We start from the raw sequence: 25,969 nt of genomic DNA, 5'->3' as shown, positions 1-25,969 counted from the left end.
GGCTTAGGGCTACGGAGCGGGAGGAGGAGATGCGATGGTCGGACATGTTGGAATGGATTTTTCCGAGCGCGCTCCGATGGATACTCGCCGTGGGAAGATGGTGTGGTCTGGATCTAAGAATCCCCGTCTCTTTAATAGACAATTTACTTATATGGCTAGGGTGGCGAACGTAAAAACGCCCTGGCTCCTCGCATTCGTTTGACACATGGAAGATAGCCCTTACTGGGCACTGAAGCCAAGAAGTGCAGCATTTATGGGGAACCGGACACTACTAAGCAGATATTCAAAATTTGGAGAAGAACCCGCCTTGCAATGCCGAAGACAATCTGCGCACCGGACTCATCGTCATTGAAGCCTGGTTCGGGGGCTACTGAGGGAGTCCTGGATTAGGGGGTCTACGGACAGCCGGACTATATCCTTTGGCCGGACTGTTGGACTATGAAGATACAAGATTGAAGAGTTTGTCCTGTGTCCGGATGGGACTCTCCTTGGCGTGGAAGGCAAGCTTGGCGATACAGACATGTAGATCTCCTCCCTTGTAGCCGACTCTGTGTTACCCTAGCCCCCTCCGGTGTCTATATAAACCGAAGGGTTTAGTCCGTAGGACAACATACAATCATACCATAGGCTAGCTTCTATGATCTCGTGGTAGATCAACTCTTGTAATACTCATATCATGAAGATCAATCAAGCAGGAATTAGGGTATTACCTCCATCGAGAGGGCCCGAACCTGGGTAAACATCGTGTCCCCCGCCTCCTGTTACCATCCGCCTTAGACGCACAGTTTGGGACTCCCTACCCGAGATCTGCCGGTTATGACACCGACAAGATCAAATCAATAATTCAAGTACCAGATACTCAAGATGTCCATAACCGGGGACACGACTAACCATGATTAGTTTATACACTCCGCAGAGGTTTGCACACTTTTCCCCACAAGACTCGATCTCCTCCGTTGGATTTCTCGCACTACATGATGTTTGAGAAACGGATGACCAAGACACAGTCTTTCAGAAGCATTAACTCTTTACTCTGGGTGGATAGTTACACGAACTTTCCCCTACATCTGCTAGCCCACCACTGAAAGAGGTCACACAACATACTCAACTATGCAAGAGCCCATAATGGCTTTTGGATGCACATGGAAGTTTCTAGCATGAATAATCTTATGATCCCTTTGAGCCTGGGTGGCGGACCGTAGGATGATCACACGGGTACTCCGGGATATCCTTGGACAACACTGGATTCTCCAGGTGCCCATAAGCAATCCACCCAGATGTGTATTAAAGTTGCCACCTTAAGTTGAACCATTAATTAACAACTCAGATCTGTCATGGTTACACTCAAACCCAATCCACGTCTATGAGCATAGCATGGCAAAATAAGCATAATGTAGAAGTAACTCCCATGGGTTTGATAATAAAACAGGTAATAGGTTCTACCTCATCATCTACTTCCCAGACCCACATGTTAGGAGATCCTACTCATGCAATGTGTCAGGGTTGAACTAATGCATAAAAACTGGGTAATAAAGGGGTATGATAAAAGTGTTACTTGCCTTGCTGACGATCTGCAAATCCTAAAGACTCGTAGTAGCACGCTTCGCACTCCGGGTATTCTATCGCAAAAAACAATAGCATACATAAGCAATCAAGCAAAGATGCACGAGTAAAACTCAAATAAGAAGATCTAACCAGAAAGTTCAACTGAAAAACTCTGGTTTGCAAAACGAATCAAATTAAATGGAGCAATGAAACTCAAACTATGAAAGAAACAAGATCCAATTACTAATCTGGACTAAAGTCAAATTTTTCAGTAGCAAAATCTTGTTCAAGTTGGTTAAACAGAAAGAGGGCTTCGAGACGAAGATCTAGGCGCTTGTTTCACCTGATTCGGATAAACGAGCGAAAAGATATACTAGAACGAAGATTAGGTGAGAAATCACGATCGAAAATAATCACGAAAAAACCCTGGAAAAAGAAAAACTGACGAACAGGATAACAAACGAACATTCGCTGTCCGCGGCTAACGGATGAATAGGGTTCGTTAAAACGAATGTACGGACGAATGTCCGCTATTTAACTAAACCGAAAAAACGAACCGATCTAAACAAAACGAAACTAGGGTTTCCAAAAAAACCGAACGGTTTTCTCGCGAAAACCCGCGGCGGCGATGACGGTTATACCTCCGGTGAGATCGGGTCCGGCGGCGGGACGGCGGGTCCGGCAGCGAGCGGCGGTGGCGGGGCTCCGGCGGGATGATAGGTGGTGACGGTGGGACGGGGCGGCGGCGAGCAGCGGCGGCAGTGGAAGGCGGCGGCGGCTGCACTGGCGAGGCTAGGGTTTGGTGGGGTTGGGCCTCCCGGCTTATAAAGGCCGGCTGGGCCAGGAGTCCTAGTCGGACACGGCCCGGTTAGGTCGGTTCACCTTTTTTTAATAATTCCTGGTGCAGAAAAACTAACGAAAGAAATACTGAACCGAATCCAAAAATCCTAAAATAAATCCTGGTGCGAACATTTTTTTGGGCCTCTAATGCAATTTTGAAAAACGCATTTTTTCCTAATTCAAATAAAATAGCAACAAAAGTCCAAAGGAAAAACTTATTTGATTTCAATATTTTTCCTCCAATATTCCCTTTTATTTTGGAGATGTCATATTATCTCCTCTCATATATTTTAATTAGAAATATTTTTGGAGAGGAAAATAATTAAAACCAAAATGATCCTTGTTTTGATATTTGATAAAATTCAAATATGAAAAACGTGAAATCCCCAACTCTCTCCTTGGGTCCTTGTGTTGCTTAGAATTTCTAGAATCGCAAAGCAAAAATGTAGTAAAAATATGATATGCATGAATGACCTATGTATAACATTCCGAATCGAAAATTTGGGATGTTCCAAACCTACCCCCCTTAAGATGAATCTCGCCCTCGAGATTCGAGTTGGCTAGAAAATAGGTGTGGGTGGTCTTTGCGTAGATCATCCTCTCGTTCCTAGGTGGCTTCATCCTCAGTATGGTGGCTCCACTGGACTTTGCAAAACTTAATAACCTTGCTGCGGGTAACACGGCTGGCAAACTCGAGAATCTTGACTGGTTTCTCCTCATAGGTCAGATCACTATCCAACTAAATTGCTTCCAGGGGCACTGTATCTCTCAGAGGAATCTCGGCCATCTCTGCATGGCACTTCTTCAACTGGGAAACGTGAAACACATCATGAACTCCTGACAGTCCTTCGGGTAACTCCAATTTGTAGGCAACCTCTTCCATACATTCCAAAACACGGTACAGTCCTACAAATCTCGGGGCTAACTTTCCCTTAACTCCAAAACGTTTAACACCTCGCAGTGGTGACACACGGAGATATGTTCTATCTCCCATTTCATAGACTACCTCCTTGCATTTTGAGTCTGCGTAGCTCTTCTGTCTGGACTGAGCTACATTCAGTCTATCTCGAATCAGCTTAACCTTCTCTTCAGACTCCTTAATCAAATATGGTCCAAACAACTGACGGTCTCCAACTTCATCCCACATCAACGGTGTTCAGCATCTTCTTCCATACAGGGCTTCGAACGGTGCCATCTTCAAACTGGCCTGGTAGCTCTCAACATGTCCTCCAGAATCTGATTGACTCTCTCGGTCTGTCCATCTCTCCGCGGATGAAATGTTGTACTGAACTCTAGCTTGGTTCCCAACGTCTGGCGCAGCTGGTGCCAAAACTTTGAAGTAAACTGTGTTCCTCTATCTGATACGATGTTCCTCAGAACTCCGTGCAGACATACGATCCTGGTCATATATATCTTGGCCAACTTTGCACTGGAATAGGTGGTTTCCACTGGGATAAAGTGAGCTACTTTGGTCAAGCGATCCACTACTACCTAGATAGAATCATATCCTGGTCGGGTCCTGGGCAATCCGGTGATGAAATCCATGCCAAGATTGTCCCACTTCCATTCGGGTATCGGCATAGGCTGCAGTAATCCTGCTGGCTTCTGATGTTCTGCCTTCACACTCTGACATACATCACATATGGCTACATACTCGGCAATTTCCTTCTTCATTCTAGTCCACCAGAAATGCTCCTTCAAATCCAAATACATCTTGTGTTTCCGGAGTGTATTGAGTATGGTGAGTCATGAGGTTCCTGTGGTATCAACTTCATGATCTCTGCATTATTGGGCACATATACACGGTCCTCAAACCATAAGGTGTCGTGCTCATCCTCCCGAAAACCTTTGGCTTTACCTTCACTCATCTTCTCCTTTATCACGGCAATTTCTTTGCCCTCCTTCTGAGCTTCTCGAATCTTTCCAATTAATGTCGACTGAACTTCCATTGTTGTAAGAAAACCTCTATTAACTATCTCCAATCGAAGCTCTCTGAGATCTTCTGCTAACTCTATTGGCTATCCTTTGCTTACGAAGGTATTGACATAACTCTTCCGGCTCAAAGCTTCTGCCACTACGTTGTCCTTGCCGGGATGACAGTGCAATTTCATATCATAATCCTGTATGAGCTCCAACCATCTCCTCTTCCTTAGATTCAGCTCCTTCTGAGTAATATGTACTTCAAACTCTTGTGATCCGTGTACACATCACAATGGTTCCCAATAAGAAAATGTCTCCAGGTTTTGTGTGCATGCACTATAGCTGCTAACTCCAAATCATGTGTGGCATAATTCAACTCATGTCGTCGAAGTTTTCGTGAGGCATACGAAACAACTCTTCCGTCTTGCATAAGTACACTTCCAAGTCCTAAGCGGGAGGTATCGCAATATACTTGGAAATCCTTGCGTATATCTGGCAGAATCAGTACTGGGGCCGTAGTCAAACGTTTCTTCAACTCTTGGAAACTTGCTTCACATTCTTCAGTCCAATGGAACTTGGTGTCCTTCTTCAACAACGCCATCATGGGATTCGCAATCTTAGAAAAATTCTCAATGAATTTCCGGTAATATCCCGCGAGTCCAAAAAAATTGCGGATCTCTCCAACTGAGGTTGGTGCCAACCACTCAGTGACTAACAAAACCTTGGTATGGTCTATGGTTATACCCTCTCCTGATATAACATGTCCAAGGAATCCTACTTCCTTCAACCAAAACTCACATTTGCTGAACTTGGCGTATAACTGGTGTTCCCTGAGCTTCAAAATAACTAAACGCAAATGCTCCTTATGCTCTTCTTCATTCTTCGAGTATACCAAGATATCATCAATGAACACCACGACAAATTTATCCAAGAACTCCATGAACACCTTGTTCATCATACTCATGAAATAGGCAAGGGCGTTTGTCAATCCGAATGACATAACCGTATACTCGTATAGCCCGTATCTTGTGGTGAAAGCTGTCTTAGGTATATCTTGTTCTCGAATCTTCAGCTGGTGGTATCCTGATCGAAGATCGATATTGTAGAAGACTTTTGCTCCTTGCAACTGGTCAAACATATCATTGATCATCGGTAGGGGGTACTTGTTCTTGATTGTTACTTCATTCAATACCCGATAATCAACCACCATTCTCAGAGACTTATCCTTCTTCTCAACCAGAAGCACTGGGGCTCCCCATGGTGACGAACTTCGTCGAATGTAACCTTTCTCCAATAACTCCTTAATCTGTTTCTTAAACTCCTCCAGATCATTTGCGGGCATCCCGTGTGGTCTCTTCGATATCGGTCTGGTGCCTAGAAATAACTCTATCAAAAACTCAATGTCTCGATCCAAGGGCATGCCTGGTAGTTCCTCTGGAAACACATCTAGGTAATCCTTCACTACAGGCACTTCCTCCTGAACAACTCCTGAGAGGGAATTTACGTGAGTACTCTTAGGAGTATACCTGGATACATACTTAATCCTTTTCCCTTCCGGTGTGGTGAGCAGAATTGACTTACAGGAGCAATCGATGTTTCCTCCATACATCGATAGCCAATCCATACCGAGTATCACATATACTCTGCTCCTGGTGAGCTTACCAACATGGGTGTCCTAAGTACCTTGGTGGGCAACTTATATTTATCCACGAATCCCTTTGAAATGTATGAATGCGATGCACCAGTATCAAAAAGAACTATTGCGGTAAATGACTTAACCAAAAACTTACCGATAACTGCATCAGGCTACTCCCCAACCTCCTCCACGTTCACGTGGTTCACTTGTCCCTTGTTGAAAGGGTTGGGCTTCTTCCCAGACCTTCCGTTGCCATTCCAATTCTTTGCTTCAGAACACTCGGTGGCGTAGTGTCCAGTCTTCCCTCAGTTGAAACAAGTAATGTGACTCAGGTCCTTCTTGGCGGGCATTGCTGGGTTAGAGCGGTTCTGATTGCTGCCTGCTCCACTCCCATTTCCATTCCTAGGGCCACGGTGGTTATGCGTAATTCCTCCATTATGGTTATGGCCTCCATGGTTATGGGTAAATCCTCCCGGGTTCGGGGTGAAACGGGGTTTCTGCTGAGCTCCTGAATTGTACTTTCCTTGCCCATACTTCCTCTTGCGGCTCTCAATTTGCTATTTCTTCCCTTCAATCATAAGAGCCTTGTCTACCAACTCCTGGTAGTTGTTGAATGTTCCCACCATCAACTGCATGCTCATCTCATCATTCAGCCCTTCCATAAACTTCTTCTGCTTCGCGGCATCTATGGCCACATCATCAGGGGCATAGCGAGATAACTTACTAACCTCATCCACGTACTGCCCCACAGTACGGTTGCCTGGCGTAAATTGCGAAACTCACGCTTCTTCATGCTCATAGCTCTAGTTGAGAGATGGGTTGTGCGGAATGCTTGCTGGAACTGCTCCTAAGTAACATTGGCTATGGGGAAAGTGGCTGTATAATTCTCCCACCATGCGGCTGCGGGTCCATCCAATAGGTGTGCGGCAAAACGCACCTTCTCAACATCTATGCAACCAGAAGTGGTTAACTCCCTTCCGATCCTATGTAGCCAGTCATCCACAAGTATGGGCTCAGTGCTACTGGAAAACACCTGTGGTTGTAACCTTAGAAAACAGGCTATGTTGTCAACTAGAGGTGGTGGCGGTGGGTTGTTGTTATTGTTGTTGTTGTTATTGCCCTTATTCTGAACTAGCAACTGCATCAGGGTATTCTGCTACTGGATCAACTGAGTGAACTCCGGTGGGAAAGAAAATCCGGGGTCACGTCTCGGAGGCATCTGATGGGTTTAGAGGGGATAGATTAGAATAGAATGATGTTTAATGAGAAAGCACAACCCATATGCACATGAGACAAACACAATCATATCATATCACTCAATCAATCAAGCAAGGGTATACAATCGATATAACTATCGTTATAGTGCTCATACTATTTTATATACATGGGGGAACACTACTGATCATATGGTATTCTACTAGAAATTTTGATCGGTGGAAGACTCCATGATATCTGCTCCAGGTTTGTCTTCGTAGTCATCATCACTCCTGTCAGGGTCAGAGTCGGTGTCGTCGATGATGATGTAGTCTTCAGAATGAATGTCCTTGGATTGATCATCATCTCCTCCTGGCGCAGGGTCTCCCATGAATACTCTGAGCTTCCTCGTCAGGTCGTCATTCTTCTCCACTAGTCCGCCATCCTAAAGAGTATAAAATGGATAGGAGTCAGAAATGAGTAGAGAAGAGTGACCTATGGCTTATCTTAGTGGTCGTGTCCTACATTCAGCGTGTGCTCTGAAACCATCTTGTAGTGACCCAACCTCAGACAATCAAGTCTCTGTGCTTTAATGTCATCCTTGGATCAGTAATGCTGACACACACAGTATTCGAAGGATTTATAACAGAGTAGCAATCACACACTTATTACATCGAATGTCTCAAAAGAGAAATTATTACAATGAATATGGCTTAAGGCCATATAATCAAGATAACAGCGAAAGGCTTGGAAGATAAAGTGAGTCCATCAACTCCAACGGCATAGCTGAGTGCACGACAAACGACCTAGCACACCTTACTCTTCGTCTGAAAAGTCTGCAACATGATATGTTGCAGCCCGAAACAGGTCAGCACATGGAATATGCTGGCAATATAACACAAGAGAGCAAAGAACAGATAAATGCTATCACTACATGCATATATGGCTGGTGGAGGTTCTATGGTTATATTGTTTTGCGAAAAGCCAATTTTCCCTACAACAAAGGAATATATTTTATTTAACTATCATGGTAGTTGGAACATTGAGAAGGTTCCTCCAACTCAATCCCAATTAAAGTAGTAATTAACATCCCAACAAATTAATTTAGAGTGATGAGATCAAATCAATAATTCAAGTACCAAATACTCAAGATGTCCATAACCGGGGACACGGCTAACCATGATTAGTTTATACAATCTGCAGAGGTTTGCGCACTTTTCCCCACAAGACTCGATCTCCTCCGTTGGATTTCTCGCACTACAAGGTGTTTGAGAAACAGATGACCGAGACACGGTCTTTCAGAAGCATTAAATCTTTACTCTGGGTGGACAGTTACACCTACTTTCCCCTACATTCGCTAGCCCGCCACTGAAAGAGGTCACACAACATACTCAACTATGCCAGAGCCCATAATGGCTTGTGGCTGCACATGGAAGTTTCTAGCATGAATAATCTTATGATCCCTTTGAGCCTGGGTGGCGTACCGTAGGATGATCACACGGGTACTCCAGGATATCCTTGGATAACACTGGATTCTCCAGGTACCCACAAGCAATCCACCCGGATGTCTATTAAAGTTGCCACCTTAAGTTGAACCATTAATTAACAACTCACATATGTCATGGTTACTGTCGGTGTCAAAACCGGCGGATCTCGGGTAGGTGTTCCCGAACTGTGCGTCTAGACCGGATGGTAACAGGAGGCAAGGGAGACGAAGTTTTACCCAGATTCGGGCCCTCTTGATGGAGGTAAAACACTACGTCCTACTTGATTAATATTGATGATATGGGTAGTACAAGAGTAGATCTACCATGAGATCGGAGAGGCTAAACCCTAGAAGCTAGCCTATGGTATGATTGTTGTTCTGTATGTTGTCCTACGGACTAAAACCCTCCGGTTTATATAGACATCAGAGAGGGTTAGGGTTACACAAAGTCGGTTACAATGGTAGGAGATCTATATATCCATATCGCCAAGCTTGCCTTCCACGCCAAGGAAAGTCCCTTCCGGACACGAGACGAAGTCTTCAATCTTGTATCTTCATAGTCCAGGAGTCCGGCTGAAGGTATAGTCCGGCCATCCGGACACCCCCTAATCCAGGACTCCCTCAGTAGCCCCTGAACCAGGCTTCAATGACGACGAGTCCGGCGCGCAGATTGTCTTCGGCATTGCAAGGCGGGTTCCTCCTCCAAGTACTTCATAGAAGATTTTGAACACAAAGATAGTGTCCGACTCTGCAAAATAAGTTTCCACATATTGCCATAGAGAGAATAATATTTACACAAATCTAATCTGCTGACGTATTCCGTAGTGCGACGCACCACGGCCAAGCCTTTATTCAAATCGTTTTATTATCCCACCTCAGCATGCCATGCAAGGCGGTTTCCTTGGCACGTCTTGTTAAAGCAGAGATCGCGTCCCCTTATTCCGGGATTCTCATCAATACGGGCGTGGGTAACCCAACCGCGCTATTGATTACGACGCTTGGAGATAAGCGAGTTTTACCAGGTTGGTGGGGACACGTAGTTGCGTCCACCCATATAAGGGGATAAGGATCCACCTTTTCACCTACGCCTTCTTCCTCCTTTGCCTATCCATTCTCGTGCACTCGAGCTCCAGCGCCCAAGTCCGCACTCCCTACCTCAACCTTCTCTAGCCATGTCCGGAGCGGGAGGCAAGTGGATGGTCTCCTCTGTCACGGAGGGACACATCAAAAAACTGAGGAAGGCCGGATACTTGTCTAAAGACATCATGTACCGGCTTCCCGAAGAGGGGCAGCTCCTCCCCACCCCAAGGCCCCATGAGAGGGTAGTGTTGCTTCCCCACTTCCTCCACGGACTGGGCTTTCCTATCCACCCATTCGTCCGGGGACTCATGTTCTACTATGGCCTGGATTTCCATGATCTGGCCTCGAACTTTATCCTCAACATCTCGGCGTTTATCGTCGTGTGCGAGGCTTTCCTCTGCATCCGCCCCCATTTCGGCCTATGGCTCAAGACTTTTAATGTCAAGCCGAAGGTGGTGCGCGGCAACCAGGCGGAGTGCGGAGGCGCCATGGTGGGCAAGATGCCCAGCGTCTTATGGCTCGAGGGCTCCTATGTGGAGACCCTGAAGGGGTGGCAATCGGGGTGGTTTTACATCACCGAGCCGCGTGACCCTGAGTGGGTCGCAGCCCCCGAGTTCCGGTTCGGACCCTCAATGCGGCTCACGTCCTGGAAAGAGACGGGCCTGTCATGGGGCAGCAAAGGAGAGGTGACTGGACTGCAAACATGCATCCAAACCCTGGTGGACAAGCAGCTCAAGCTTGTTAATGTAGTCCAGGTCATGCTCATCCGCCGGATCCTCCCGTGTCAACAACGGGCCTTCAATCCGTGGGAGTTCAACCCGGCGTAGCACCAAACTCTGAGCAGGATCTTCGACACGACGTACGAAGATGTTTGGAAGGTGCTTTTCAAGGGCACCGAGGCTCCCGCATCTGCTACCGAGGATTGCGGATTCAGCGCGCAGCATCACGCCAGCGCGGTAAGTTGTTTGTGCCTTTTACAGGGTATTAGTTTTTCATAGTCTAACACTATGCGGGATCTAAGCTCCCTTACCTCTGACAGGTTTGGCAGGCGAAGTCCGGACAGATCGACTGTCCGGCTCCTTTGCCCGAAGACCCAGCCGATGCCCGCTTGGCGAAGTTGCTGGTTCCGGAACCCTATGTGGTGCCGGAGAAGAAGGCCATGAAGAGAGCCACGGGGACTCAAAAAAGTGCCCGACGCCAGGAGGTGTCGGGTTCATCATCCGACGGCTCCAAGGCGCAGTCCTCCCATGAAGACGAGGAGGAGGAAGAAGAGACCTCTTCCCCTCCAGCGGGGGGAGAGAAGAAAAGGAAGGCCGCCCTTACTAAGGAGGCCAAGGGGTCCAAGAAGGGGAAAACCCTTCCTCCGAACTACTCCACCGACGCCGACGACGGCGGAGAGGAGTGGCCACTCAGGGCCAAGCCCTTGGCGAAATCGTAGGTATCCGGATACCAGAGTAATTCATAGTATTCCTTTATTGCATAGCTTTCCCTTATGTCGAATATGTTTATGCAGCCCACCCAAAGACCGGCTCGACGCGTCGTCGAGCGGTTCACTGGACTCGTCGGATGTAAATTCGCTTCCGACGGCTTCCTCCCCCAGCCCTACGGACGACACCGAAGTGTTGTCCCAACAGGTTCCAAGCCAGGAGGAGGTGGTCCTAGAGGCGCCGCAAGGCGACCTCCCGGACTCCAGGAGTAAAGGGGATAAAACCCCCCAGGGCTCCAAGTCCGGCTCTAGGCCGGACACCGCTCCGGAACCTTCAGAGGTTCCAGAGTCCGGCGGGTGACCTCCTTCCAAGAGGAGCAAGCCCACCGTGCCGGTGACCCCCGTCCAATCGGAGGCGCCAGACAATCTGTTGGAGGTGCTCAAAGGTGCCTCCATCGACGAGGAGCACCGCACCATTATGAGTGCGGTGGTCCAGAAGGTTCAGTCCGCCAAGAGCGGACTGACTGAAGCTTGTACTAGCCTTTTAACAGGCTTTGAGGTAAGTAAAGAATGTGTAAATAATATTACCGCATAGACAGTAGCCCCTGATGCTCTGTTTGGCGTTCGGGAAGAAAAGCCGAAGAGAGGATCAAATAAAATTCGCAGGAGTCTAACAAAAAGGAGTCAATATGCATATGCAGGCTTCTCTGCTGGCGTCCGCCGCACTGACTGCGGAAGTGGGCACGCTAAAGCAGAACCTCGAGCAGTCCGAGCAAGAGCTCGGGCGTGCCAAGAAGCAGCTTGAGGACAAGGAAGGTAAGAAATACCTTGTTTATATATATATATAAAGGTGCAATTGCAAAAAATGACAGGATTATCGTGGCTATTGTAGGGGCCACGTCAGAGGTGGCGACCCTTAAGCAAGCGTTGGTCGAGGCCGAGAAGAGGGCGGCCACGGAGCGCACCGAGCGGGAGAAGTATGAGGCCCAGGTTGGCAAGGTGCAGCAAGAGCTCCAGGCTCTCATGAAAAAACATGAGAGTTTGGAGCTTGACTCAAAGACGCGAGCGTCCGAGCTCGCGATGGCTATTGAAAATGCCAAGTCTGCCAAGGCCGAATCCCAGAAGACCCTCCAGGAGTTGGATGCGGTGAAAATATAGCGGCGGGTAAGGCATTCTTTATGCAAAGCAAACACATAAGCGTGAGTTACTTGTTACTTACCCGAATCCGGAGCTCTCCAGGAGCATTCACAGATCTTCCCTGTAGTGTGTCTGATGCCGCTGCATTCTATCGAGCCTAGAAGGGAAGCTCGACAGAGAAGGTGTTCTGGTCTGAGTATGCTGAGGCCGGACGCCCTGTGCCCCTGAGCGACCAGCTGAAGCAACTGGTCGAGCTCCACAAGGCGGCCGAATAGGCCATGAAAGGCCTCATAGTTCGGCTGTGGCCATGAGAGGCTCTGCCTGGGAGCTATTTCGGGCTGGTGCGGCGGCTGGTGGGGGCCTGTCCAAGGCTCGAAGTCATCAAGCGCTCTGTCTGCATTGAAGGTGCCCGTAGGGCCCTTGCCCGTGCGAAGGTGCACTGGGGCAAGCTAGATGCTGAGAAGCTTGTGAGGGACGGGCCACCGCCGGGGAAAGAGCATCGCAAGCCCGAGTATTATTATACGGATGTTCTGAAGGGTGCCCGCCTTATGGCAGATGAATGTTCCAGGGATGTAATTTTTGAGTAAAACTCGCTCGTTTTGTCATGTGCGCTGAAAACTTGTTCATATGCGCTAAGCAATGCCGTTGGAATTTAAAATATTACCTTTTGTGCGGTTGTTTATCAATTCTGAGAGATGGAGAGTCGTCGGCTTCTGCCCCCGTGCCGCTAGTGCTGGGGTGTTCGGGGATAAACCTGAGCGCTCTTTTTCCCATGTTTGGGTCCTTCGAGGGAGGCGCTCAGCACAGCGAACAAGGCAATTGGACTATAATGTGTGAACACTCTCACTTAGCCATAGAATTCTATAATTTTAAATTTCGGCGAAGCCCCTGGTATTCGGAAGACCGAGTTCGGGGCGCTATCCACGCCTTGGCCGGACAGAGCCAACTCCTTGCTCTAAGCGGCATAAGTCTTTAGGGACTTGAAAAACCTCTCGAACAGCGACCAGCTCTAGCTTCATCATGACAGTCAGTTTTAGCTTTCTCTACTAAGGTGCTCGACCCTGCTCAACTGGGGCACAATCGCAGTAGTTCTCCTAGTGCTACCTTAGCCGATATAGCGGAACGTAAGGCACCAAAACATAGGAGCTGGGCAAACCCAACTATTGAACAAAGACATGATTCGGAGCCGATGCATATAATGCTATAAGTTCGGGGTGCCGCACTTGTTAAAGTGTTCGGACTTCTCACACCATATTGAAGGGTACTAAAGCCCCTGGCGTATTTTGGCCGTACCAAAGTGTACGGGTGCAACATGTCGTCAAGGAACATATATTTGTAAAAAAAAGAGTAATGCAAAAATAGACAAAAGCTATGCGTTGTTTATTAAAAAGGGATGCGATCAAAGCAGAACGATACAAAATAATGCGATAAGCAAAAGGTTGGACTATTTAACATGTCCGTTCCAGGGGCAGGCTGCGGAATGGTATGCGAAATAGGTATACTGCTCGTGATAGAGACCACGTGGGAGTTCCGTAATGCGGCATGGCTTGTCTGCTTCCCTGGGTCTTGCATCGTTTGTGCGGCAATTGAACTGCCGAACAGGCCTTCCGAAGAATAGAGTCCTGAAAGTAAGAGAAAATTAAAAAATCGGCAGCCCCTGCTGCGGTTTAACCCGTGTTTCGGGCGTGCCGTGATGGTGCCCCTCCCCCTATACCCATGGTATTTCTAGGGCGTAGTTATGTACGCGAAGCACTGGTGTCGCATTTTTGCGAGGGCTGGGGTTGGGGCCGCATTGCTACGCCTCCTCGGAACGTGCCAGGCGGTCTTGTTGTAGGTTACTCCGGGCGCGCTTAACGGTGTCCGGACTATTAATGGCCGGACTGGAGAACTGCCTGGAGAGGCTGCTTTGTACTTCCGCTGCAAGGGCCGCCGTGTGCTCCTCCATTTCGAGGGAGCGTTCGATGTTTCCATTGACCGTAATTACTCCTCGAGGGCCTGGCATCTTGAGCTTAAGGTATGCGTTGTGCAGTACCGCATTGAACTTGGCGAATGCGGTTCGCCCGAGCAGTGCGTGACAGACACTGCGGAATGGGACTATGTCGAAGATTAACTCCTCGCTTCGGAAATTATCTGGAGATCCGAAGACCACTTCAAGTGTGACTGAGCCTGTACAGTTGGCCTCTACACCTGGTATTACGCCTTTAAAGGTCGTTTTGGTGGGCTTAATCCTCGAGGGATCTATGCCCATTTTCCGCACTGTATCCTAGTAAAGCAGGTTCAGGCTGCTGCCACCGTCCATAAGGACTCTAGTGAGATGAAATCCGTCAATGATTGGGTCTAGAACCAATGCGGCGAATCCGCCATGACGGGTGCTAGTGGGATGGTCCCTTCGATCAAAGGTGATCGGGCAGGAGGACCATGGGTTGAACTTTGGGGCGACTGGCTCTACCGCGTATACGTCCCTTAACGTGCGCTTCCGCTCCCTCTTGGGGATGTGGGTTGTGTATATCATGTTCACCGTCCGCACTTGTGGGGGAAAACCCTTTTGTCCACTGTTGTTCGGCGGCCGGGAATCTTCATCGTCATCCCTATGCAGCCCCTTGTCTTTATTTTCGGCATTTAACTTGCCTGCCTGCTTGAACACCCAACAATCCCTATTGGTGTGATTGGCCGGCTTTTCGGTGGTGCCATGTATCTGGCACAAGCGGTCGAGTATTCGGTCCAAACTGGACGGGCCCCTAGGATTTCTTTTGAATGGCTTTTTCCGCTGACCGGGTTATAGCCTCTAAATCCGGCATTAACTATCATATCCTCAGCATTGTCGCCATTAATGCGGCGCTTCTGCTTGTTGCGACGCAACCTGCCACTACTGTCCCTAGTATCCGGATTACCAGGGTTCTTGGTCATATTGTTGCTACGAGCAAGCCAGCTGTCTTCTCCCGCGCAAAAGTGGGTCATGAGTGTCGTGAGTGCTGCCATAGATTTCGGCTTTTCCTGTCCAAGGTGCCGGGCAAGCCACTCGTCATGGATATTGTGCTTGAAGGCTGCTAGGGCCTCTGCGTCCGGACAATCGACTATTTCATTTTTCTTTGTTAGGAACCATGTCCAGAATTGCCTGGCCGATTCCTCTAGCTGCTGAATTACGTGGCTTAGGTCATCGGTGTCTGGTGGTCGCACATAGGTGCCCTGGAAATTGTCGAGGAATGCAGCTTCCAGGTCCTCCCAACAACCGATTGATCCTGCTGGCAAGCTGTTAAGCCAATGCCGAGCTGGTCCTTTAAGCTTGAGTGGGAGGTATTTGATGGCATGGAGATCATTGTCGCGGGCCATGTGGATATGAAGGAGATAATCCTCGATCCATACCGCAGGATCTGTTGTGCCATCATATGATTCGATGTTTATGGGTTTGAAACCCTCGGGGATTTGATGATCCATTACTTCGTCTATGAAGCATAGTGGGTGTGTGGCGCCTCTGTACTGGGCTATATCCCGACGTAGCTCCAATGAGCTTTGTCTACTGTGTTCGGCCCTACCGGATTTGTGTCCGGCGTGACGGTTACCGTCTCGAGTCGTGGGGCGCCCACGCGATCCATAGATCGATCTTGTTTGCCTTGCCTTGTCCTCCAACATATCTCGCAGGTCTGGCGCATTTTCCCGTGCCTTGGTACGGGGTGCAGCTTGAGTGGAGGGCCAAGAGGCCTCTCTGTCGCGGCCATGAGGTGGCCGGTCGGCCGTATCAAGTGCTGGTGATGTAGGTTTAAGTGCTTCCTCCTCTAATCGGGGTAGCACCCAGCGCTTTGGGTAGCTCTTGGAGGGGCGTTCGAATTTATGCTCTTCGGCCGCAAGGACTTCAGTCCATCTGTCGACTAGCAAATCTTGATCAGCTCTAAGCTGTTGCTGTTTTTTCTTGAGGCTTCTTGTCGTGGCCATAAGCCTGCGTTGAGAATGCTCTTGTTCGGCGGGATCCTCTGGCACAACGAATTCGTCGTCGTCGAGGCTTGCCTCGTCTTCGGAGGGAGGCATACAATTATCGTCCTCGACCTCTTTGTCTGCCGCTCTGTCATGAGGGTTGGCTTCTCCATCCTCCTGTGCTGAATCTTGTTGGAGGTGGTTTTCTTCGGCACTCTTCGGAGTATTATTATCTCATGTGCTAGAATCACCGTATTTGCTTTGGCGGGATTTTGAGCAGGGCCGCTGACGCTGGCGCTTAGGCTATTTCTTGGAGGGGTCATCCTCCGCTGTTCCATCGTCATCTCCTTCTTTTGGGGTGTCCACCATGTATATGTCATATGACGAGGTGGCTTTCCAGGGCCCAATAGGTGCTGGTTCTTCATCGTCTCCTGCATCGGCGTCCATACCGTCGATGTCTTCGGAGTCGAAGTCGAGCAAGTCGGTTAAATCATCAACAGTGGCTACAAAGTGGGTGGTGGGTGGGCTTTGAATTTCTTCATCGTCCGTATCCCAACCTTGCTGACCGTAGTCTAGCCAGGGCTCTCCTGATAAAGAGAGAGACTTTAGTGTCTTCAAAATATCGCCGAAAGGCGAGTGCTGAAAGATGTCCGCGGCAGTAAACTCCATGATCGGCGCCCAGTCGGATTCGATTGGCAGGGGCGCGGAGGGTTCGGAGTCTGGAGAGGAGTCCGGGTCCTTGGAGTCACGAGTCTCGCGGAGTGCGGGGCTGGTGTTCGGCTCGATCGCCGTTGGGATCACAGCCCCCGAGGCGGCGTCCAACCACCTATCCTCGATCAGCACAGTTGGCTCCGAATTAAGGGTCGAAGCCGATGCGGGTGCGGCCTCCAGGGCACTATTCGGCGGCAGAGCTAGATCATGCTCGTCATGACAGTGCGGCGCGCTCGGCGGTGGTTCGAATCCGTCGAAGATCAAGTCCCCGCGGGTGTCAGCCGTGTAGTTTAAACTTCCAAATCTGACCTGACGGCCAGGGGCATAGCTTTCGATCTGCTCCAGATGGCCAAGTGAATTGGCCCGTAGTGCGAAGCCGCCGAAGACGAAGATCTGTCCGGGGAGGAAGGTCTCACCCTGGACTGCATCACTATTGATGATCGTAGGAGCCATCAAGCCTAACGGCGACGACACAGAGGAACTCTCAATGAAAGTACCAATGTCGGTGTCAAAACCGGCGGATCTCGGGTAGGGGGTCCCGAACTGTGCGTCTAGGCTGGATGGTAACAGGAGGCAAGGGACACGAAGTTTTACCCAGGTTCGAGCCCTCTTGATGGAGGTAAAACCCTACGTCCTGCTTGATTAATATTGATGATATGGGTAGTACAAGAGTAGATCTACCACGAGATTAGAGAGGCTAAACCCTAGAAGCTAGCCTATGGTATGATTGTTGTTCTGTATGTTGTCCTACGGACTAAAACCCTCTGGTTTATATAGATACCGGAGAGGGTTAGGGTTACACAAAGTCGGTTACAATGGTAGGAGATCTATATATCCGTATCGCCAAGCTTGCCTACCACGCCAAGGAAAGTCCCTTCCGGACACGGGACGAAGTCTTCAATCTTGTATCTTCATAGCCCAGGAGTCCAGCTGAAGGTATAGTCTGGCCATCCAGACACCCCCTATTCCAGGACTCCCTCAGTTACACTCAAACCCAGTCCACGTCTACGAGCATAGCATGGCAAAATAAGCATAACGTAGTAGTAACTCCTAAGGGTTTGATAATAAAACAGGTAATAGGTTCTACCTCATCATCTACTTCCCAGACCCACATTTTAGGAGATCCTACTCATGCAATGTGTGAGGGTTGAACTAATGCATAAAAACTGGGTAATAAAGGGGTATGATTAAAGTGTTACTTGCCTTGCTGACGATCTGCAAATCCTAAAGACTCGTAGTAGCACGCTTCACACTCCAAGTATTCTATCACAAACAAACAATAGCATACATGAGAAATCAAGCAAAGATGCACGGGTAAAACTCAAATAAGAAGATCTAACCAGAAAGTTCAACTGAAGAACTCCGGTTTGCAAAACGAATCAAATCAAACGGAGCAACAAAACTCAAACTACAAAAGAAACAAGATCCAATTACTAATCTAGACTAAAGTAAAATTTTACAGTACCATAATCTTGTTCAACTTGGTTAAAAAGAAAGAGGGCTTCGAGACGAAGATCTAGGCGCTTATTTCACCTGATTCGGATAAACGAGCGAAAAGATATACTAGAACGAAGATTAGGGCAGAAATCACGATCGAAAATAATCGCGGAAAACCATGGAAAAAGAAAAGCTAACGAACAGGCTAAGGAACGTACGTTCGCTTTCTGCGGCTAACAGATGAACAGCGTTCATTAAAATGAATGTACGGAGGAATGTCCGCTATTTAACTAAACAGGAAAAAAAACGAACCGGTCTAAACAAAACGAAAATAGGGTTTCTAAAAAAACTGAACGGTTTTCTTGCGAAAACTGGCGGCGGCGGCAATTATACCTCCGGCGAGATCGGGTCCGGCGGTGGGGCGGTGGGAAGGCGGCTCCACGGGCAAGCGGCTCCGGCCCCGCTCCGGCGGGACGGGGCGGTGGCGAGCGGCGGTGGCTGCGCGGTGGCGGCGGCGGCTGCGCTGGCGGGGCTAGGATTTGGCGGGGTCAGGCCTCCCGGCTTATAAAGGCCGGCCGGGCCAGGAGTCCTCGTCGGACACTGCCCGGTTAGGTCGGTTCACCTTTTTTTAATAAATCCTGGCGTAGAAAAACTAATGAAAGAAATACTAAACGGACTCCAAAAATCCTGAAATAAATTTTCACGCTCCTCTAATAATATTGCTGACAAAGTGAACATTTATTTGGGCCTCTAGTGCAATTTTGAAAACGGCATTTTTTTCCTAATTCAAATAAAATAGCAATAAAAGTCCAAAAGAAAAACTTATTTGATTTTAATATTTTTCCTCCAATATTCCCTTTTATTTTGGAGAAGTCATATTATCTCCTCTCATATATTTTAATTAGAAATATTTTCGGAGAGGAAAATAATTAAAACCAAAATGATCCTTGTTTTGATATTTGATAAAATTCAAATATGAAAAACGTGAAATCTCCAACTCTCTCTGTGGGTCCTTGTGTTGCTTAGAATTTCCAGAATCACAAAGCAAAAATGCACTAAAATATGATATGCATGAATGACCTATGTATAACATTCCACATTGAAAATTTGGGATGTAACAAACCTACCCCCCTTAAGATGAATCTCGCCCTCGAGATTCGGGTTGGCTAGAAAATAGGTGTGGGTGGTCTTTGCGTAGATCATCCTCTCGTTCCCAGGTGGCTTCATCCTCAGTATGGTGGCTCCACTGGACTTTGCAAAACTTAATAACCTTTCTGCGGGTAACTCGGCTGGCAAACTCGAGAATCTTGACTGGTTTCTCCTCATAGGTCAGATCACTATTCAACTAAATTGCTTCCAGGGGCACTGTATCTCTCAGAGGAATCTCGGCCATCTCTGCATGGCACTTCTTCAACTGGGAAACATGAAACACATCATGAACTCCTAACAGTCCTTCGGGTAACTCCAATTTGTAGGCAACCTCTCCCATACATTCCAAAACACGGTACGGTCCTACAAATCTCGGGCTAACTTTCCCTTAACTCCAAAATATTTAACACCTCGCAGTGGTGACACACGGAGATATGTTCTGTCTCTGATTTCATAGACTACCTCCTTGCATTTTGAGTCTGCGTAGCTCTTCTGTCTGGACTGAGCTACATTCAGTCTATCTCGAATCAGCTTAACCTTCTCTTCAGACTCCTTAATCAAATATGGTCCAAACAACTAACGGTCTCCAACTTCATCCCACATCAACGGTGTTCAGCATCTTCTTCCATACAGGGCTTCAAACGGTGCCATCTTCAAACTGGCCTGGTAGCTCTCAACATGTCCTCCAGAATCTGATTGACTCTCTCGGTCTGTCCATCTCTCCACGGATGAAATGTTGTACTGAACTCTAGCTTGGTTCCCAACGTCTGGCGCAGCTGGTGCCAAAACTTTGAAGTAAACTATGTTCCTCTATCTGATACGATGTTCCTCAGAACTCCGTGCAGACATACGATCCTGGTCATATATATCTTGGCCAACTTTGCACTGGAATAGGTGGTTTCCACTGGGATAAAGTGAGCTACTTTGGTCAAGCGATCCACTACTACCTAGATAGAATCATATCCTGGTCGGGTCCTGGGCAATCCGGTGATGAAATCCATGCCAAGATTGTCCCACTTCCATTCGGTTATCGGCATAGGCTGCAGTAATCCTGCTGGCTTCTGATGTTCTGCCTTCATTCTCTGACATACATCACATATGGCTACATACTCGGCAATTTCCTTCTTCATTCTAGTCCACCAAAAATGCTCCTTCAAATCCAAATACATCTTGTGTTTCCGGAGTGTATCGAGTATGGTGAGTCATGAGCTTCCTGTAGTATCAACTTCCTGATCTCTGCATTATTGGGCACATATACACGGTCCTCAAACCATAAGGTGTCGTGCTCATCCTCCCGAAAACCTTTGGCTTTACCTTCACTCATCTTCTCCTTTACCACGGCAATTTATTTGTCCTCCTTCTGAGCTTCTTGAATCTTTCCAAATAATGTCGACTGAACTTCCATTGTTGTAAGAAAACCTCTAGGAACTATCTCCAATCGAAGCTCTCTGAGATCTTCTGCTAACTCTATTGGCAATCCTTTGCTTACGAAGGTATTGACATAACTCTTCCGGCTCAAAGTGTTTGCTACTACGTTGTCCTTGCCAGGATGATAGTGCAATTTCATATCATAATCCTGTATGAGCTCCAACCATCTCCTCTTCCTGAGATTCAGCTCCTTCTGAGTAATATGTACTTCAAACTCTTGTGATCCGTGTACACATCACAATGGTTCCCAATAAGAAAATGTCTCCAGGTTTTATGTGCATGCACTATAGCTGCTAACTCCAAATCATGCATGGCATAATTCAACTCATGCGGTCGAAGTTGTCGTGAGGCATACGAAACAACTCTTCCGTCTTGCATAAGTACACTTCCAATTCCTAAGCGGGAGGCGTCGCAATATACTTGGAAATCCTTGCGTATATCTGGCAGAATCAACACTGGGGCCGTAGTCAAACGTTTCTTCAACTCCTGGAAACTTGCTTCACATTCTTCAGTCCAATGGAACTTGGTGTCCTTCTTCAACAACGCCGTCATGGGCTTCGCAATCTTAGAAAAATTCTCAATGAATCTCCGGTAATATCCCGTGAGTCCAAGAAAATTGCGGATCTCTCCAACTGAGGTTGGTGCCAACCACTCAGTGACTGACTGAACCTTGGTAGGGTCTACGCTATACCCTCTCCTGATATTACATGTCCAAGGAATCCTACTTCCTTCAACCAAAACTCACATTTGCTGGACTTGGCGTATAACTAGTGTTCCCTGAGCTTCTCAAGAACTAAACGCAAATGCTCCTTATGCTCTTCTTCATTCTTTGAGTATACCAACATATCATCAATGAACACCACGACAAATTTATCCAAGAACTCCATGAACACCTTGTTCATCATACTCATGAAATAGGCAAGGGCGTTTGTCAATCCGAATGACATAACCGTATACTCGCATAGCCCGTATCTTGTGGTGAAAGCTGTCTTAGGTATATCTTGTTCTCGAATCTTTAGCTAGTGGTATCCTGATCAAAGATCAATATTGTAGAAGACTTCTGCACCTTGCAACTGGTCAAACAGATCATTGATCATCGGCAGGGGGTACTTGTTCTTGATTGTTACTTCATTCAATGCCCGATAATCAACCACCATTCTCAGAGACTTATCCTTCTTCTCAACCAGGAGCACTGGGGCTCCCCATGGTGATGAACTTCGTCGAATGTAACCTTTCTATAACTCCTTAATCTGTTTCTTAAACTCCTCCAGATCATTTGCAGGCATCTGGTATGGTCTCTTCGATATCGGTCCGGTGCCTAGAAATAACTCTATCAAAAACTCAATGTCTCGATCCAAGGGCATGCCTGGTAGTTCCTCTCGAAACACATCTAGGTAATCCTTCACTACAGGCACTTCCTCCTGAACAACTCCTGAGAGGGAATTTACGTGAGTACTCTTAGGAGTATACCTGGATACATACTTAATCATTTTCCCTTCCGGTGTGGTGAGTAGAATTGACTTACTGACGCAATCGATGTTTCCTCCATACATCGATAGCCAATCCATAACGAGTATCACATACAATCCTTGGGATTCCAAAATTATCAAGTCTCAGGGGAAAACATGCCTACCTATGGTCAATGGCATCTGAAAACATCCCTGACTAGCCATATACTCCGCTCTTGGTGAGCTTACCAACATGGGTGTCCTAAGTACCTTGGTGGGCAACTTATATTTATCCATGAATCCCTTTGAAATGTATGAATGCGATGCACCAGTATCAAAAAGAACTATTGCGGTAAATGACTTAACCAAAAACTTACCGATAACTGCATCAGGCTGCTCCCCAACCTCCTCCACGTTCACGTGGTTCACTTGTCCCTTGTTGAAAGGGTTGGGCTTCTTCCCAGAGCTTTCGTTGCCATTCCAATTCTTTGCTTCAAAACACTCGGTGGCGTAGTGTCCAGTCTTCCCTCAGTTGAAACAAGTAATGTGACTCAGGTCCTTCTTGGCGGGCATTGCTGGGTTAGAGAGGTTCTGATTGCTGCCTGCTCCACTCCCATTTCCATTCCTAGGGCCACGGTGGTTATGCGGAATTCCTCCATTATGGTTATGGCCTCCATGGTTATGGGTAAATCCTCCCGGGTTCAGGGTGAAACGGGGTTTCTGCTTAGCTCCTGAATTGTACTTTCCATGCCCATACTTCCTCTCGCGGCTCTCAATTTGTTGTTACTTCCCTTCAATCATAAGAGCCTTGTCTACCAACTCCTGGTAGTTGTTGAATGTTGCCACCATCAACTGCATGCTCATCTCATCATTCAGCCCTTCCATAAACTTCTTCTGCTTCGCGGCATCTATGGCCACATCATCAGGGGCATAGCGAGATAACTTACTAAACTCCTCCATGTAGTGCCCCATAGTACGGTTGCCTGGCGTAAGTTGCGAAACTCACGCTTCTTCATGCTCATAGCTCTAGTTGAGACATGGGCTGTGCGGAATGCTTGCTGGAACTGCTCCCAAGTAACATTGGCTATGGGGAAAGTGGCTCTGTAATTCTCCCACCATGTGGCTGCGGGTCCATCCAATAGGTGTGCGGCAAAACGCACCTTCTCAACATCTATGCAACCAGAAGTGGTTAACTCCCTTCCAATCCTATGTAGCCAGTCATGCGCAACTATGGGCTCAGTGCTACTGGAAAACACCTGTGGTTGCAACCTCAGAAAACAGGCTATGTTGTCAACTGGAGGTGGTGGCGGTGGGTTGTTGTTGTTGTTATTGTTGTTGTTGTTGTTGCCCTTATTCTGAACTAGCAACTGCATCAGGGTATTCTGCTGCTGGATCAACTGAGTGAACTCCGGTGGGAAAGCAAATCCGGGGTCACGTCTCGGAGGCATCTGATGGGTTTAGAGGGGATAGATTAGAATAGAATGATGTCTAATGAGAAAGCACAACCCATATGCACATGAGACAAACACAATCATATCATATCAATCAATCAAGCAAGCAAGGGCATACAATCGATATACCTATCGTTATAGTGCTTAGACTATTTTATATACATGGGGGAACACTACTGATCATATGGTGGTCTACTAGAAATTTTGATCGGTGGAAGACTCCATGATATCATCTCCAGCTTTGTCTTCGTAGTCATCATCACTGCTGTCAGGGTCGGAGTCGGTGTCATCGATGATGATATAGTCTTCAGAACGAATGTCCTTGGATTGATAATCATCTCCTCCTAGCGCAGGGTCTCCCATGAATACTCTGAGCTTCCTCGTCAGGTCATCATTCTTCTCCACTAGTCCGCCATCCTAAAGTGTATAAAATGGATAGGAGTCAGAAATGAGTAGAGAAGAGTGACCTATGGCTTATCTTAGTGGTCGTGTCCTACATTCAGCGTGTGCTCTGAAACCATCTTGTAGTGACCCAACCTCAGACAATCAAGTCTCTGTGCTTTAATGTCATCCTTGGATCAGTAATGCTGACACACACAGTATTCGAAGGATTTATAACAGAGTAGCAATCACACACTTATTACATCGAATGTCTCAAAAGAGAAATTATTACAATGAATATGGCTTAAGGCCATCTAATCAAGATAACAGCGAAAGGCTTGGAAGATAAAGTGAGTCCATCAACTCCAACGGCATAGCTGAGTGCATGATAAACGACCTAGCACACCTTACTCTTCGTCTGAAAAGTCTGCAACACGATATGTTGCAGCCCGAAACAGGCCAGCACATGGAATATGCTGGCAATATAACACAAGAGAGCAAAGAATAGATAAATGCTATCACTACATGCATATATGGCTGGTGGAGGTTCTATGGTTATATTGTTTTGCGAAAAGCCAATTTTCCCTACAACAAAGGAATATATTTTATTTAACTATCATGGTATGGTAGTTGGAACATTGAGAAGGTTCCTCCAACTCAATCCCAATTAAAGTAGTAATTAACATCCCAACAAATTAATTTAGAGTGATGAGATCAAATCAATAATTCAAGTACCAAATACTCAAGATGTCCATAATCGGGGACACGGCTAACCATGATTAGTTTATACAATCTGTAGAGGTTTGCGCACTTTTCCCCACAAGACTCGATCTCCTCCGTTGGATTTCTCGCACTACAAGGTGTTTGAGAAATGGATGACCGAGACACAGTCTTTCGGAAGCATTAAATCTTTACTCTGGGTGGACAGTTACACCTACTTTCCCCTACATTTGCTAGCCCGCCACTGAAAGAGGTCACACAACATACTCAACTATGCCAGAGCCCATAATGGCTTGTGGCTGCACACAGAAGTTTCTAGCATGAATAATCTTATGATCCCTTTGAGCCTGGGTGGCGGACCGTAGGATGATCACACGGGTACTCCGGGATATCCTTGGACAACACTGGATTCTCCAGGTGCCCACATGCAATCCACCCAGATGTGTATTAAAGTTGCCACCTTAAGTTGAACCATTAATTAACAACTCACATATGTCTACGAGCATAGCATGGCAAAATAAGCATAACGTAGAAGTAACTCCTAAGGGTTTGATAATAAAACAGGTAATAGGTTCTACCTCATCATCTACTTCCCAGACCCACATTTTAGGAGATCCTACTCATGCAATGTGTGAGGGTTGAACTAATGCATAAAAACTGGGTAATAAAGGGGTATGATTAAAGTGTTACTTGCCTTGCTGACGATCTGCAAATCCTAAAGACTCGTAGTAGCACGCTTCACACTCCAAGTATTCTATCACAAACAAACAATAGCATACATGAGAAATCAAGCAAAGATGCACGGGTAAAACTCAAATAAGAAGATCTAACCAGAAAGTTCAACTGAAGAACTCCGGTTTGCAAAACGAATCAAATCAAACGGAGCAACAAAACTCAAACTACAAAAGAAACAAGATCCAATTACTAATCTAGACTAAAGTAAAATTTTACAGTACCATAATCTTGTTCAACTTGGTTAAAAAGAAAGAGGGCTTCGAGACGAAGATCTAGGCGCTTATTTCACCTGATTCGGATAAACGAGCGAAAAGATATACTAGAACGAAGATTAGG

The sequence above is a fragment of the Triticum dicoccoides genome, chromosome 2A (genome assembly GCF_002162155.2).
Source record: "Triticum dicoccoides isolate Atlit2015 ecotype Zavitan chromosome 2A, WEW_v2.0, whole genome shotgun sequence".
Classification (NCBI taxonomy): domain Eukaryota; kingdom Viridiplantae; phylum Streptophyta; class Magnoliopsida; order Poales; family Poaceae; genus Triticum; species Triticum dicoccoides.
This window is presented reverse-complemented; position numbering follows the sequence as displayed.